Source organism: Pinus tabuliformis, chromosome 8 (assembly GCF_031772625.1).
Source record: "Pinus tabuliformis cultivar Carrire ecotype Pingquan chromosome 8, CPIR1, whole genome shotgun sequence".
NCBI lineage: Eukaryota > Viridiplantae > Streptophyta > Pinopsida > Pinales > Pinaceae > Pinus > Pinus tabuliformis.
The window spans coordinates 46,613,278-46,626,688 of record NC_142294.1 but is presented as its reverse complement, the minus strand read 5'-3'; the positions used below and the strand labels follow the sequence as shown (position 1 = coordinate 46,626,688).

General features: G+C 40.1%; 1 pseudogene; it reads right to left on the bottom strand.

Moving 5' to 3' along the window:
- Positions 1–10,828: 10,828 nt before the first annotated feature.
- LOC149234064 (dihydropyrimidinase pseudogene) lies at positions 10,829–11,272 on the bottom strand (annotated as a pseudogene).
- Between the last annotated feature and the right edge of the window lie 2,139 nt (positions 11,273–13,411).

Genomic DNA, 13,411 nt, shown 5'->3' with positions numbered 1-13,411 from the left:
AGAGCAGAATATGGACGTTTTGAACCAGAAACTCCACCATAAGGACGGCTAGGCGCATCCAAATAGCTATGCATACGTTCCAGATGTCGAATATATCTATCATTAACTATCTTTGCATAAGATTGCATGTCACCACGTGCTCTTTTAATGTTTTGATGCTGTCGAAGTTATAAATCCACCATTCGACCGTTTTGCACCAACTGTAATTACCCCAGGTTCAATTGCTTGTTCAAGGATACTACAAGAACCTTTAAAAGGCGCCATATAACAAAACCATTCATCTGATAGATTTTCACTGTTGTAACTTGAATCCAGAAGTCGCCATTTTCAACATTTATTGCACTGAACCCATTCATGGTCAGGTTTGTACCCTTTGCTGTTGTCTCTCAGTTCAAGAGTGTCGAAATTTTCATCCCAATACTCATCGGCCTTGCTTCTTAACCACTGCTCTAATTTAGCATAAGCTGCACAATCCTGGAATCCTTGCGTGTGATTAAGAACCAGAGTTCCCTATTTTATCCCAAATTCAGTGCATCCTTTCTTCAATGCCATTTACACCGTTTGGAATTTTTCGAAAATCAATTAACCCAACTTCTTTTTGTGTTGAGTTGAATGAGTAGTGATCTGTTCCTACCAACTATAAAAGCCCTGTTGAAAGAGCAGCCTGAAGGGATTGGTTGTGTCCAGACGGCCTTATTGGTGGGCACATCACGTATTGGGCAACAATCCTGAAGTCCGGATCCCAAAGTTTAGAATCATCGAGGACTAAACCAGAAACTACTGGCTCTCCTATTACCCTTTGACCAGATTTACGAGCCCTAACGATTTCATCAAGTGCATCAATGCTCATCACATGGACAACATACAGGGGTGTGTTGACAAACCGGATGGCTCTAGCAGTTGCCTCACCTTCCAGCATTGAAGGCCTGGAAAGAGCTTTTGTTGTGTAAATGTTATCACCAGTCACCATGTGAACCTTCACATCAGCCTTTTGACATATATTCACAGCTTCTCTTACATTAGGTCTGCATGGATTCTTTCACAATTCTGATCTTTCAAGTTCCACTTGCACAGATGATGAAGAAGACCCCACAGTTGAGCCAGATAAATGACAACGAGAAGAAGTTGATTATTGACTACATTCAGATATTTCTTCCAAATCTGCTCCTCCTTGAACTTCATTAAATGACCCTCCTGTTGAGGAGGCAGACCCTACTGTAAGCTTTGGAACAGTCAAACCAGGAAACTGTTTCACAAGACCAGATGCCAGATATGAATCCAGCCTCTTTTTTATTGAGCTATTCCAATGATTCTTTATTGCATTGTCTATCCCTCCTGGTAGGAAATTTGGCCAATTCAGCCCATTTGTTCCCATATAATTGGTGAGCACGAATGAGTAACAACTCTTCCTCTAAGCTCCGGGCATCTTTATTTATTGTTGGATTTAGAGGGTTGTGCCACCTTTCACGGTATCTTCCAATGCTTTGCAATCTCAGACCATTTTTTTTTACCCATACTTACTGACACAAAAGTTCATGACTTGGATGCTGAAAAGGATGAACAAACTTTGATATGGAACCAACTGGTGAATTACTTCCAGCAAAACTGCCACTGCCAAGACATGATCCATGAGGAGAAGATGCAAGCTTTGAGGATGCCATTGTTCCCCATGATTGTCTGGTGGTGTTGATCCAAAGAGAAACCCAATAGAATTACTAGGTAGACTTTCTGATATGGTGCTTTGTCGGTTACGAAATATTGGCTATGGATTCAAGCAAATTCCACATTTCGTAGCGCAGTTAGTGCAAAGTCAGTGTTTTTCGCTACGAAATCACTAAAACAGGTGGCGATGCGAAACTGCTAAAAGATTTATGCGCTACGAAAACACTTTGTCCTTAAGCTAGTCTGAGCAATTTTGACAACATAATTTTTAGTGATAACAGTGGCTCCACTTGGGATAGTGTGCCCTTGTGGTACACTAAGAACTCGCAGGTCCAGTGCCTTATAAAATTTATTTGACAAACAAAAATTTGCTTGACAAGCATGACTGTAGGAGAAAGAAAGCTTCTTCTACTGAAAAATGCTCAGTTGACCTTGAGCTTATTTGCATTTACCTACCTACCTACCCTAACAATTTCAACTTCTTTCTGCTCAATCAACATGAAATTTCCAATGTAGCCAATCCTCTGTTTTATCTGATATTTGAGTTTTTTGACTGCATTGGAGTTCAGAGCCAATATGTTAGTATGATGACTGCTGCCACTGAAATTGTCTTTGATCTTCATAGAAAAACTGAAAAAATTGAGAGTAAAACTCTTCCATGTAGTCAGCTATAGGATCCCAGAACACCTGATCAGCTTGATTTTCCTTGTAACTTTCCGGCTGTGCAAACTGATCTTCAACAACAGTGTTCAGTTCCTCAATCATGAAAGAGAAAGGAAGTGGCACTCTCTCCTTGTGTTCTGCCATAGAAAGCTTCTGAAAATAATGATCATGATAACACTCTTCATTTTCAGGCCGCTGATTCTCAACCACACAAGACCCCTTTGATGTGCTATCCAATTTGCTATTTGACAAGCTATCCAACTACTTTTCTGAATCATTCCAACAAACAATGGAATTTTCCTCATTATTATCATCATGTATTGTTGTAAGCTGCTGAGAAGTTTGACATAAAAAACCAACCTTTTCCTCTGCCTGAGGGTCATAAAGAATATCTCCCACTTCTTCTTGATGTGTGTAATCATTTTCATACTCTTTATGACCAAAAGACTGGGAAATTTGCTGCGCCTCTTCATTCATATCAAAGGATGAAACATGGTTTTCACAAGTAAACCCCTGCTGCGTTTCATGGGATGTTATACCTTCTCCTTGGTGCTGGAATGCATTTTTATGAAGAGCCTCTAAAATTTCTTCATCCGTAAACTCATCATCATCATAACAATCCTTCAAATACTGAATAAGATTTAAAGAATGCCTACAACAATCTTTAAGCAGCAATAAGGAAGGATAACCTTCTTTATACATTTCACAGAATTCATCATGAAAACTAGCAAGCGAATATATTGAACCATTTTCCAGACTTTTATACCAAGACCATGCTTTTCCTTCTAAAGTGGTCATGAACATTTTCATGAGACAATCTTCAGGGAAATGAACCTTAAGACTGCGTACATGCATATGGAATTTAACCAAATGGAGAGCAGCATTATCCTTCTTTTCATCTTTGAATATTGGAAGATCATCTAACCAATCAACCTTTGGCATAGGATTTGGAAAACTAGGGATATGAGACCGATCCATAGGAGCATACCTGGCATTCATTCTTGCAGTAGAATCCATCTTGAAACTTCATCAAGCTACTGATCTTCTAGCAGTGGAGTCACCTTCCAATTCCTTATTTGATGTGTGGAGTCGCCAAGGTAGTTTTGCAGCCTCAAATTGATGTCTGAGCTCCTGCTACCTTCAGAAGTTCAACCATTGATTTTCGGGAATGAATAATCTTCAGACTCCTGGCAGACGCACCAAAATGTTATCACAAAATCACACACTGAAGGCTGCCAATCAGCAAGATTTTATGTAACTATTTCAGACCAGGCTTTAGACTAAGGCTTAGCCTCCTTAGTCAGAGAGGGCTCTCTCACAGATTATTAATATGGACTACTGACAAGGAAAGATGGCTAACTCTTCAAAAAACACATGAAAATAAGTTGGCTGGACAAATATCGGATTGATTCCCATTGGGCTTATGGAGTCTCACACCTCTCAGCACACAAAAACACCATCTTTTCATAGAAATCAAGGCTCTTTACATCTACTGTTCAAACACAACTTGCATAAAACACAGTTTGCCAAAACATACTGGAAGTCAGAGCATCATACATGAGTTCTGAGTGATTATGCAATGACAAGACTGTAAAGGAACACTAAGAGAATAAACCACCATACATTTGAACAATAAGATCTATTTAGAATCCTGAGAATAAGACAACAATCATTTGCATTACTGAAATAAGTTTTACATAAACCAAAATGGACTCGTTCTCTATCAAAACATCCAACCCCTTCTCCCTCTCTGTTTCAGCTATTTATAAAGTGCTTATTCTATCTCATTCGAGCTTCCTCCTCCAGCATGAGGGGGAGCTCGATGACTGCCTATGATGACACCTACTAAATTTTAACTAACTAATAATTACATCTGATTACTAATTGACAGCGCTGAAACAGTTAAAATTCTAATTCCACTAAATCTTCTAGAATTCTAAATTAAATAGGACTTAAACTCCATAACAGCCTTGATCTTCAATCCTTTTCGTTCTCTGACATCTGGAGTTTGGCTGAGATAGCTGTGATAAACCTTTAATGCTCCATGCTTGTTTTCCATGACACATCTTTTCCGTTATCCTGAAACATATGCCCCTGTTTGTCGGTCTTTGATGTACTACTCCATTTTGGTCGTCCAACACTAGAAAGCAGATAACTTAGATCCAGTTGTTGATTCTTCATGAGGGATATGCGCCTTGGTCTTAGCAAATCTGTTCTTCCAATAATATCCTCTGATTTCGCATAACCCAGCTGTGCAAGAATACTTCTAACCTCCTTATCGCAATCTTAAGATATCTGTCATAGCCATGAGATATAAAATCTCGTATGGCAAAGATGCCACTCAAGGCAAATAGTTGAAGCTCCATATAATGAGGCATAATCTCTCCTTGTGCCCGGTCACAAGATACCCAAATAATTGATCTAGAGGCATATAGATCTACTCCAGCCTAGGCCGACTAGTGCCTCTTGACATAAAACTCATATTCTAGTAATATCCTCTTGAGCCACGGCCTAACAGATATCCACTGCCTGATCTCCGGCTTTCATACAGAGAAGAATACGAACACCTCCAATATCAGTCCTGCCTGGCAAAGAACTGGTGCCGTAGCCTGGAGAATAAATTCCACTGCCGCACTTCCAAGTGCGCCATCTTGAAGAGTGTCATATAAGCCATAAGATCGCTGACCACTGAAACCTGATTAGGGCGCTCTGACAAGCCGGCCATAACCGGTGCCTTCATAGAGCGGAGCACCAACACTAACGTAGTAGTCTAGGCGTGCCCTCAAGTGCCTTAAATCTGGTTCTGTATACCTAGGAACATCATCCAGAGCAGAATATGGACGTTTTGAACCAGAAACTCCACCATAAGGACGGCTAGGTGCATCCAAATAGCTATGCATACGTTCCAGATGTCAAATATATCTATCATTAACTATCTTTGCATAAGATTGCATGTCACCACGTGCTCTTTTAATGTTTTGATGTTGTCGAAGTTATAAATCCACCATTCGACCATTTTGCACCAACTGTAATTACCCCAGGTTCAATTGCTTGTTCAAGGATACTACAAGAACCTTTAAAAGGCGCCATATAACAAAACCATTCATCTGATAGATTTTCACTGTTGTAACTTGAATCCAGAAATCGCCATTTTCAACATTTATTGCACTGAACCCATTCATGGTCAGGTTTGTAACCTTTGCTGTTGTCTCTCAGTTCAAGAGTGTCGAAATTTTCATCCCAATACTCATCGGCCTTGCTTCTTAACCACTGCTCTAATTTAGCATAAGCTGCACAATCCTGGAATCCTTGCGTGTGATTAAGAACCAGAGTTCCCTATTTTATCCCAAATTTAGTGCATCCTTTCTTCAATGCCATTTACACCGTTTGGAATTTTTCGAAAATCAATTAACCCAGCTTCTTTTTGTGTTGAGTTGAATGAGTAATGATCTGTTCCTACCAACTGTAAAAGCCCTGTTGAAAGAGCAGCTTGAAGGGCTTGGTTGTGTCCAGACGGCCTTATTGGTGGGCACATCACGTATTGGGCAACAATCCTGAAGTCCGGATCCCAAAGTTTAGAATCATCGAGGACTAAACCAGAAACTACTGGCTCTCCTATTACCCTTTGACCAGATTTATGAGCCCTAACGATTTCATCAAGTGCATCAATGCTCATCACATGAACAACCTACAGGGGTCTGTTGACAAACCGGATGGCTCTAGCAGTTGCCTCACCTTCCAGCATTGAAGGCCTGGAAAGAGCTTTTGTTGTGTAAATGTTATCACCAGTCACCATGCGAACCTTCACATCAGCCTTTTGACATATATTCACAGCTTATCTTACATTAGGTTTGCATGGATTCTTTCACAATTCTGATCTTTCAAGTTCCACTTGCACAGATGATGAAGAAGACCCCGCAGTTGAGCCAGATAAATGACAACGAGAAGAAGTTGATTATTGACTACATTCAGATATTTCTTCCAAATCTGCTCCTCCTTGAACTTCATTAAATGACCCTCCTATTGAGGAGGCAGACCCTACTGTAAGCTTTGGAACAGTCAAACCAGGAAACTGTTTCACAATACCAGATGCCAGATATGAATCCAGCCTCTTTTTTATTGAGTTGTTCCAATGATTCTTTATTGCATTGTCTGTCCCTCCTGGTAGGAAACTTGGCCAATTCAGCCCATTTGTTCCCATATATTTGGTGAGCACGAATGAGTAACAACTCTTCCTCTAAGCTCCGGGCATCTTTATTTATTGTTGGATTTAGAGGGTTGTGCCACCTTTCACGGTATCTTCCAATGCTTTGCAATCTCAGACCATTTTTTTTTACCCATACTTACTGACACAAAAGTTCATGACTTGGATGCTGAAAAGGATGAACAAACTTTGATATGGAACCAACTGGTGAATTACTTCCAGCAAAACTGCCACTGCCAAGACATGATCCATGAGGAGAAGATGCAAGCTTTGAGGATGCCATTGTTCCCCATGATTGTCTGGTGGTGTTGATCCAAAGAGAAACCCAATAGAATTACTAGGTAGACTTTCTGATATGGTGCTTTGTCGGTTACAAAATATTGGCTATGGATTCAAGCAAATTCCACATTTCGTAGCGCATTTAGTGCAAAGTCAGTGTTTTTCGCTACGAAATCACTAAAACAGGTGGCGATGCGAAACTGCTAAAAGATTTATGCGCTGCGAAAACACTTTGTCCTTAAGCTAGTCTGAGCAATTTTGACAACAGAATTTTTAGTGATAACAGTGGCTCCACTTGGGATAGTGTGCCCTTGTGGTACACTAAGAACTCGCAGGTCCAGTGCCTTATAAAATTTATTTGACAAACAGACATTTGCTTGACAAGCATGACTGTAGGAGAAAGAAAGCTTCTTCTACTGAAAAATGCTCAGTTGACCTTGAGCTTATTTGCATTTACCTACCTACCTACCCTAACAATTTCAACTTCTTTCTGCTCAATCAACATGAAATTTCCAATGTAGCCAATCCTCTGTTTTATCTGATATTTGAGTTTTTTGACTGCATCGGAGTTCAGAGCCAATATGATAGTATGATGACTGCTGCCACTGAAATTGTCTCTGATCTTCATAGAAAAACTGAAAAAATTGAGAGTAAAACTCTTCCATGTAGTCAGCTATAGGATCCCAGAACACCTGATCAGCTTGATTTTCCTTGTAACTTTCCGGCTGTGCAAACTGATCTTCAACAACAGTGTTCAGTTCCTCAATCATGAAAGAGAAAGGAAGTGGCACTCTCTCCTTGTGTTCTGCCATAGAAAGCTTATGAAAATAATGATCATGATAACACTCTTCATTTTCAGGCCGCTGATTCTCAACCACACAAGACCCCTTTGATGTGCTATCCAATTTGCTATTTGACAAGCTATCCAACTGCTTTCTTGAATCATTCCAACAAACAATGGAATTTTCCTCATTATTATCATCATGTATTGCTGTAAGCTGCTAAGAAGTTTGACATAAAAAACCAACCTTTTCCTCTGCCTGAGGGTCATAAAAGCTATCTCCCACTTCTTCTTGCTGTGTGTAATCATTTTCATACTCTTTATGACCAAAAGACTGGGAAATCTGCTGCGCCTCTTCATTCATATCAAAGGATGAAACATGGTTTTCACAAGTAAACCCCTGCTGCGTTTCATGGGATGTTATACCTTCTCCTTGGTGCTGGAATGCATTTTTATGAAGAGCCTCTAAAATTTCTTCATCCGTAAACTCATCATCATCATAACAATCCTTCAAATACTGAATAAGATTTAAAGAATGCCTACAACAATCTTTAAGCAGCAATAAGGAAGGATAACCTTCTTTATACATTTCACAGAATTCATCATGAAAACAAGCAAGCGAATATATTGAACCATTTTCCAGACTTTTATACCAAGACCATGCTTTTCCTTCTAAAGTGGTCATGAACATTTTCATGAGACAATCTTCAGGGAAATGAACCTTAAGACTGCGTACATGCATATGGAATTTAACCAAATGGAGAGCAGCATTATCCTTCTTTTCATCTTTGAATATTGGAAGATCATCTAACCAATCAACCTTTGGCATAGGATTTGGAAAACCAGGGATATGAGACCGATCCATAGGAGCATACCTGGCATTCATTCTTGCAGTAGAATCCATCTTGAAACTTCATCAAGCTACTGATCTTCTAGCAGTGGAGTCACCTTCCAATTCCTTATTTGATGTGTGGAGTCGCCAAGGTAGTTTTTCAGCCTCAAATTGATGTCTGAGCTCCTGCTACCTTCAGAAGTTCAACCATTGATTTTCGGGAATGAATAATCTTCAGACTCCCGGCAGACGCACCAAAATGTTATCACAAAATCACACACTGAAGGCTACCAATCAGCAAGATTTTATGTAACTATTTTAGACCAGGCTTTAGACTAAGGCTTAGCCTCCTTAGTCAGAGAGGGCTCTCTCACAGATTATTAATATGGACTACTGACAAGGAAAGATGGCTAACTCTTCAAAAAACACATGAAAATAAGCTGGCTGGACAAATATCAGATTGATTCCCATTGGGCTTATGGAGTCTCACACCTCTCAGCACACAAAAACACCATCTTTTCATAGAAATCAGGGCTCTTTACATCTACTGTTCAAACAAAACTTGCATAAAACACAGTTTGCCAAAACATACTGGAAGTCAGAGCATGATACATGAGTTCTAAGTGATTATGCAATGACAAGACTGTAAAGGAACAGTAAGAGAATAAACCACCATACATTTGAACAATAAGATCTATTGAGAATCCTGAGAATAAGACAACAATCATTTGCATTACTGAAATAAGTTTTACATAAACCAAAATGGACTGGTTCTCTATCAAAACATCCAACCCCTTCTCCCTCTCTGTTTCAGCTATTTATAAAGTGCTTATTCTATCTCATTCTAGCTTCCTCCTCCAGCATGAGGGGGAGCTCGATGACTGCCTATGATGACACCTACTAACTTTTAACTAACTAATAATTACAGCTGATTACTAATTGACAGCGCTGAAACAGTTAAAATTCTAATTCCACTAAATCTTCTAGACTTCTAAATTAAATAGGACTTAAACTCCATAACAGCCTTGATCTTCAATCCTTTTCGTTCTCTGACATCTGGAGTTTGGCTCAGATAGTTGTGATAAACCTTTAATGCTCCATGCTTGTTTTCCATGACACATCTTTTCCGTTATCCTGAAACATAGGCCCCTGTTTGTCGGTCTTTGATGTACTGCTCCATTTTGGTCGTCCAACACTAGAAAGCAGATAACTTAGATCCAGTTGTTGATTCTTCATGAGGGATATGCGCCTTGGTCTTAGCAAATCTGTTCTTCCAATAATATCCTCTGATTTCGCATAACCCAGCTGTGCAAGAATACTTCTAACCTCCTTATCGCAATCTTAAGATATCTGTCATAGCCATGAGATATAAAATCTCGTATGGAAAAGATGCCACTCAAGGCAGATAGTTGAAGCTCCATACAATGAGGCATAATCTCTCCTTGTGCCCGGTCACAAGATACCCAAATAATTGATCTAGAGGCATATAGATCTACTCCAGCCTAGGCCAACTAGTTCCTCTTGACATAAAACTCATATTCTAGTAATATCCTCTTGAGCCACGGCCTAACAGATATCCACTGCCTGATCTCCGGCTTTCATACAGAGAAGAATACGAACACCTCCAATATCAGTCCTGCCTGGCAAAGAACTGGTGCCGTAGCCTGGAGAATAAATTCCACTGCCGCACTTCCAAGTGCGCCATCTTGAAGAGTGTCATATAAGCCATAAGATTGCTGACCACTGAAACCTGATTGGGGCGCTCTGCCAAGCCGGCCATAACCGGTGCCTTCATAGAGCGGAGCACCAGCACTAACGTAGTAGTCTAGGCGTGCCCTCGAGTGCCTTAAATCTGGTTCTGTATACCTAGGAACATCATCCAGAGCAGAATATGGACGTTTTGAACCAGAAACTCCACCATAAGGACGGCTAGGTGCATCCAAATAGCTATGCATACGTTCCAGATGTCGAATATATCTATCATTAACTATCTTTGCATAAGATTGCATGTCACCACGTGCTCTTTTAATGTTTTGATGCTGTCGAAGTTATAAATCCACCATTCGACCGTTTTGCACCAACTGTAATTACCCCAGGTTCAATTGCTTGTTCAAGGATACTACAGGAACCTTTAAAAGGCGCCATATAACAAAACCATTCATTTGATAGATTTTCACTGTTGTAACTTGAATCCAGAAATCGCCATTTTCAACATTTATTGCACTGAACCCATTCATGGTCAGGTTTGTACCCTTTGCTGTTGTCTCTCAGTTCAAGAGTATCGAAATTTTCATCCCAATACTCATCGGCCTTGCTTCTTAACTACTGCTCTAATTTAGCATAAGCTGCACAATCCTGGAATCCTTGCGTGTGATTAAGAACCAGAGTTCCCTATTTTATCCCAAATTCAGTGCATCCTTTCTTCAATGCCATTTACACCGTTTGGAATTTTTCGAAAATCAATTAACCCAGCTTCTTTTTGTGTTGAGTTGAATGAGTAGTGATCTGTTCCTACCAACTGTAAAAGCCCTGTTGAAAGAGCAGCCTGAAGGGCTTGGTTGTGTCCAGACGGCCTTATTGGTGGGCACATCACGTATTGGGCAACAATCCTGAAGTCCGGATCCCAAAGTTTAGAATCATCGAGGACTAAACCAGAAACTACTGGCTCTCCTATTACCCTTTGACCAGATTTACGAGCCCTAACGATTTCATCAAGTGCATCAATGCTCATCACATGGACAACATACAGGGGTGTGTTGACAAACCGGATGGCTCTAGCAGTTGCCTCACCTTCCAGCATTGAGGGCCTGGAAAGAGCTTTTGTTGTGTAAATGTTATCACCAGTCACCATGCGAACCTTCACATCAGCCTTTTGACATATATTCACAGCTTCTCTTACATTAGGTCTGCATGGATTCTTTCACAATTCTGATCTTTCAAGTTCCATTTGCACAGATGATGAAGAAGACCCCGCAGTTGAGCCAGATAAATGACAACGAGAAGAAGTTGATTATTGACTACATTCAGATATTTCTTCCAAATCTGCTCCTCCTTGAACTTCATTAAATGACCCTCCTGTTGAGGAGGCAGACCCTACTGTAAGCTTTGGAACAGTCAAACCAGGAAACTGTTTCACAAGACCAGATGCCAGATATGAATCCAGCCTCTTTTTTATTGAGCTGTTCCAATGATTCTTTATTGCATTGTCTGTCCCTCCTGGTAGGAAACTTGGCCAATTCATCCCATTTGTTCCCATATATTTGGTGAGCACGAATGAGTAACAACTCTTCCTCTAAGCTCCGGGCATCTTTATTTATTGTTGGATTTAGAGGGTTGTGCCACCTTTCACGGTATCTTCCAATGCTTTGCAATCTCAGACCATTTTTTTTTACCCATACTTACTGACACAAAAGTTCATGACTTGGATGCTGAAAAGGATGAACAAACTTTGATATGGAACCAACTGGTGAATTACTTCCAGCAAAACCGCCACTGCCAAGACATGATCCATGAGGAGAAGATGCAAGCTTTGAGGATGCCATTGTTCCCCATGATTGTCTGGTGGTGTTGATCCAAAGAGAAACCCAATAGAATTACTAGGTAGACTTTCTGATATGGTGCTTTGTCGGTTACGAAATATTGGCTATGGATTCAAGAAAATTCCACATTTCGTAGCGCAATTAGTGCAAAGTCAGTGTTTTTTGCTATGAAATCACTAAAACAGGTGGCGCTGCGAAACTGCTAAAAGATTTATGCGTTGCGAAAACACTTTGTCCTTAAGCTAGTCTGAGAAATTTTGACAACAGAATTTTTAGTGATAACAGATGATATAGACCATCTTGTCCCAGGGATGCACCAGCTAGCTCCTTGGGACGCCTTTCTTCCAATTGACAGATGAAACCCTTGATCTGGACATAAATTGAGTCCATGACTTCTCTTTAAATTGCTTTGTCTTGAAGTACTTCTCCCCTTCTGGGCTGATCCCTAGGGACTGAGCTATGGTGTCTTCCGAAACCCTGAATGAAAAATTACCTATCAGAGCTTTCTCTACGTTGAATGTAAAAGCGAATTGTTTGGTGACCTCCTCATTACTTCCACGAAACTTCTCTAAAAAGGGAAGCCACTGTATTTCTTTGAGAATTGAAATGCAGTCTTTGTGATACTGGGAACTGTCGAATATGCTTGGCTCGACCCTATTGGTCATTTTGGCAGAGAGTTTTGCTCTAACTCTTCTTTTTTTATGTTTTGCAAATTCAACAAAGAAGTTTTGATTTGTTACCTTTTGTCTTCCACCCCAATATTTCTGACCTAGTGGCGCCCTCGGCTCTTTAACACTAGCTCCTTTAGTAACCCAAGCGATGCTCGATTGACTGTGTTGTAATTATGGTGGAGGTCGAACCCAATTGACTGCATTTTCCTTTCGTGGCGCTTTCTACTTTCAGTCCTTACTGTTGAAGTCACAGGAGTCGAATGCTAACATAGAATAATTGAGAATGATAATGAAATAACTGGCTTAACTCAATTCATAACATATTCATCTTTTGAAACAGAGGAATGGCTATACGGGTCATATGGATACCATCATAGAAGCGCTAGAAGCATATATGAAGTACTGGGATATGATTTCAGGTAGTCGTTTGCATCATTTTACTTCGTCAGGTGGTTAAGTCATAATTCGGCCATTTCAAACACAATGAATAAGCCCGCATATCATTTGGTTTTTAAACAATTCACCACGTGTCCTGCTTCTGTTGGTACCCGGCCAAATAGATATGTTGGAATGGTTGTAGGGTCTAATTGGTGTAACATAGGTTGAAAAGTTGATATGAGAGGGGATTAACGAAATCATATAAGTATGAGATAGGCTGGAGTATTAGGAGATGATAGGAATTAACAATAGGATAAGGGCTGATAGGTATGGGGGTGTCTCTGAAATTGATCATAACAATCATAGTTATTAAATTTAACATTAAAAATTAATCTAAGAATT